The sequence below is a fragment of the Cicer arietinum genome, chromosome 3, assembly GCF_000331145.2.
Source record: "Cicer arietinum cultivar CDC Frontier isolate Library 1 chromosome 3, Cicar.CDCFrontier_v2.0, whole genome shotgun sequence".
NCBI lineage: Eukaryota > Viridiplantae > Streptophyta > Magnoliopsida > Fabales > Fabaceae > Cicer > Cicer arietinum.
The window spans coordinates 3,675,779-3,679,769 of record NC_021162.2 but is presented as its reverse complement, the minus strand read 5'-3'; positions in this window follow the sequence as shown (position 1 = coordinate 3,679,769).

The window sequence follows — 3,991 nt, the reverse complement described above, 5'->3', positions numbered from 1 at the left end:
GAGAATTAGAATCTATGCAAGATTTTTGTTAACATTTTTAGAAATAATTTTGTCATCAAATTTTGTTGGTATTTTTGAAAAATCTTTAACAATTTGCACTTGACTCTATTTTTTTTTTTGACAAAAATTGTTGATGTCGAAACAAGGTTGATATAAAAAATTGAAGAAGTATTTGTAAAGTTTTATTGGCAAACATGTTGCACTTAAGGTCTATTATTTGATTTTTTATTATCATGATGATGATGATGAAATAATTATAATTTTAAATTTTAGAGGGAAAAAGAAGAAAATAAAAAAAGAAGGAGAAATAACTTGTTTTGAATGGAGAAAAGAGAGAAAAACGAATAAATTATTCAATAATCAAATGAGAAAAAAAAATCAATTAAGTTTCTACGAATTTTTTTTCAAGAAATATTAAGAAAGAAAAATAACGGAATAATTAACTCTCTGATACCATATTACGATTCTTGATTTAAGTCATTGATAAGAGAAAAATAGAAAAAAAAATATTAAACGATATTAATAATAGAGAGAATTAGTTACATCAAAGTTATAAACACTTATATAATCAATTAAATAAACAACTAATTAGTGTAAAATAATTAATCAGCTAGTGTAACTAACTAACTAACCAACTTAACTAATTAACTAACCAAAATTTCTAACATTAAGAGACTGAATGACATATATAGGATTAAAAACTTAGTAGAAATTTGTTGTAATTATCGCTTAATTAATTCAACTAAAAAATGGTGAAATTGTTAGATTACGTATTATATTTTAAATTTAAACTGAAACTCTCATAGTATATCAGTTTATTTACTATTTTATCTATTAAAAAAAATAATTTACTGCAATTGGTTACCAAAAAATTTGACCCGTAATCATATTACCGCGGTTCAAGAAATTTTTTGCATTTTTCAAATATATTATATTAATGGTATAATGATTTAATTTGTATTGATTGTTAATAATTGGTTACGTTCTCTTTTCTAGTAAGGTATATTGGTAAGGATTAAGGATGACAATAGATAGCGTTTGAATAGGATATTATAGTACCGTCTCCATACCCGCATTTAAAAAATATCAATAACAATGTTCGTATCCTTGTGGATATCAACTTTAATATTCGTACCCTTACTCTTTGGTTACTTAAGTGCTCGTATTCGTACCTATTACCTGCACTTTAACAAAAATAGATCAATAAATAATCGCTATCGTTGTTATTAAATTTAAATTTTTTCCAAATATGTTAGATCCAAATCATAAAGTATTTCAAACTAAAATATTTTCTAACTCAAAACATCTCAAATGACCTCACATTACTACAATAAACATCAAAACATCAGAAATAATATTTTATGAAGTTGCAAGTCCTTGGATGGTATTCTTTGAGATCTGTAAAAAAAATTGATATGTGTATTATATTAGTTTATAAGACTTAATTGCAGTTTTGGTCTTCCTATTTTAGCTGAATCGCGAAAGTAGTCCCCCTATTTTATTTCTCCTCAGTTTTGGCCCCAAACAGATTTTTGGCCTAAAACTTGATGAAGTTTCATATTTTTGCGTTTATTTAAGTCACATAATGCCTCAAGATCTTGTGATGCAACAATTGTACCTGAAATCTATGATCATAAATGGTGTGGTGTGGCTTTAAAAAATGACACTTCATCAAGTTTTGGACCAAAATTCTAATTGAGGGACCAAAAATGGGGAGAAATAAAGTGGGAGGACTACTTTCGTGATTCAGCTAAAATAGGGACCAAAACTGCAATTAAGCCTATCTATAATTATAAAGTCACTATTAATAACAAAAAAACTCTTAAATATAGAATCACAATTATTTACCTCTTCATCAGAATCATATCTTTGAAAAGTTTGCAAACGTTTATCTTTCGATTCTAAATATTGTAGCGGTCCAATGATACCAATAGTTGCTAAAACATAAAAGAAAATACATAGTTAAACTAAACACAAATTTAATTGAATAAATAGTATAGCACAACAATTATTACCTTGTTTTTTATTTATTTATTTATTTATGTTTTATCCAAATTTGTGAGCACATAAGTGCCTCCAAAGTATCCTCATGAAGTCTAGACCGTTGATGACTTAACAACCTATCAACAGTACTAAAAGTAGATTCTGAAGCAACAATGGAAATTGGGATGACTAAAATATCCTTGACAATTTTTTACAAAATTGGATACTTGGTTCCATTTGTTTTCCACCATCCAAGAATATCAAATATAGCAGCACTCTAGGCAATACATTTTCTTCCAAGTATAGATCTAACTCAGATTTTGATTGCACATCATTGGTATCATTGACATATGAATCATAACCGCTAAGAAAATTGGTACAATTACCATTTTCTAAACTTGATTCCTTCTCATTAAACTTTTTCGTTGAACTGTCCACCAACCCATTGGTTTTAGCTTGATAATCTTCAAATAATAAATAACATAATTTTATGATATTGTTAATTTCAATTGAAGACAAATTTCCATAAATTTTTTGATAAAAGTACTCTAACAACTTGAATTTAAATATTGTATCCAAAACAATGGCAATCCCCATAATACCATAAATAACATACTAATATTAATCAAATTTATCAACCACCGTGGAAGCCATATTTCTAATAACCTCAACTGAACAAGTCTATCGTTGCTTCAAAGAGAGTTTTATTTCACAAAGAATATGTTTGTTGTGGGATATTGTGTACTTGAAAATATCTCAGTTACACGATTAAAGACTTGCAACCTATTACAAATTTCTTTTGCTATTTACCAGTCTTTGGTTATAGGCAAACATGTATACAAACAATCTCGTGTTTTCAGACGAATAAAAACATCTTTATATTCTAGTGCGACAACAAGTAGAATTTCACCTAGTTTTGCAATCAAGAATAAGTTTCTTAGTGATGAGAACTTTTAATTGACGTGTTGCTTTCCTAAAAGTTTGGTCTCTTTTAGGTGTGACTGTCCAAAATAAAACACTATCCCTAACCTTCTCTATACCATCTTCAATAACACTCAAACCATCTTGAGCAATTAAATTTAAAATGCGGACACAACACTTCATATAAAAGCACTGACCATCAAACATAAGATTACAACAATCAAGTTTGTTTAACAACATACCAACAAGAGCGTCATTAGTGCTATAATTATCTAAAATGATGGTTGACAATTTTCTATCAATATTCCAATTTATCATTAACACTACCAAAATCTTTGAAAGAGCTTCAGCTGTGGTGGGCATTCTACGTATGTCATGCAAAATAATTTTTAAAATGTTAACATAATTAAAAAAACTATATGCAATTAATAACGCTTACAAATATGTAAGTATCATAAAGTAAAAGTAATCTGCGACTTTACATATTCCAATCATCGTCAATGTAGTGACATATAATGACCATATACCCTTTATTTTGGTTGCTAGCTGTCCATCTGTTGTTAAAGCAATCACACTCCCAATCTTTTCTAAAAGCCCCGTGATCTTCCCCTTTTCATGTTGAAATATCTTTAAACTATCATTTTTAATTGTGTTTGACAAAAAATCTTGAACAAAGGTTGAAGACCTTCACAATATATTCTAAAACTCAAATGATTTAATATTAAAACTGGATACTCGTGAAGTATTAGGTATTCTCTTGACTTCTCTTGATCAAAATGATATTTACTCAATTAAGTAGATGACTCATCTACCTCTTTTGCTCTTTCAACAAAAGAATCATTTTTTTTTTTAAATCTCTAAATTCTTTAAAACAAAAATTATTTTTATTTAAGCTCAAACAAATGCACCCAATAATAATAATAATAATAATAATAATAATAGTAATAATAATAAATAATAATAATAATATAGTAATAATAATAACAACAACAACAATAATAATAATAGTAATAATAATAATAATAATAATAATAATAATAATAATAATAATAATAATAATAATAATAATAATAACAATAATAATAAT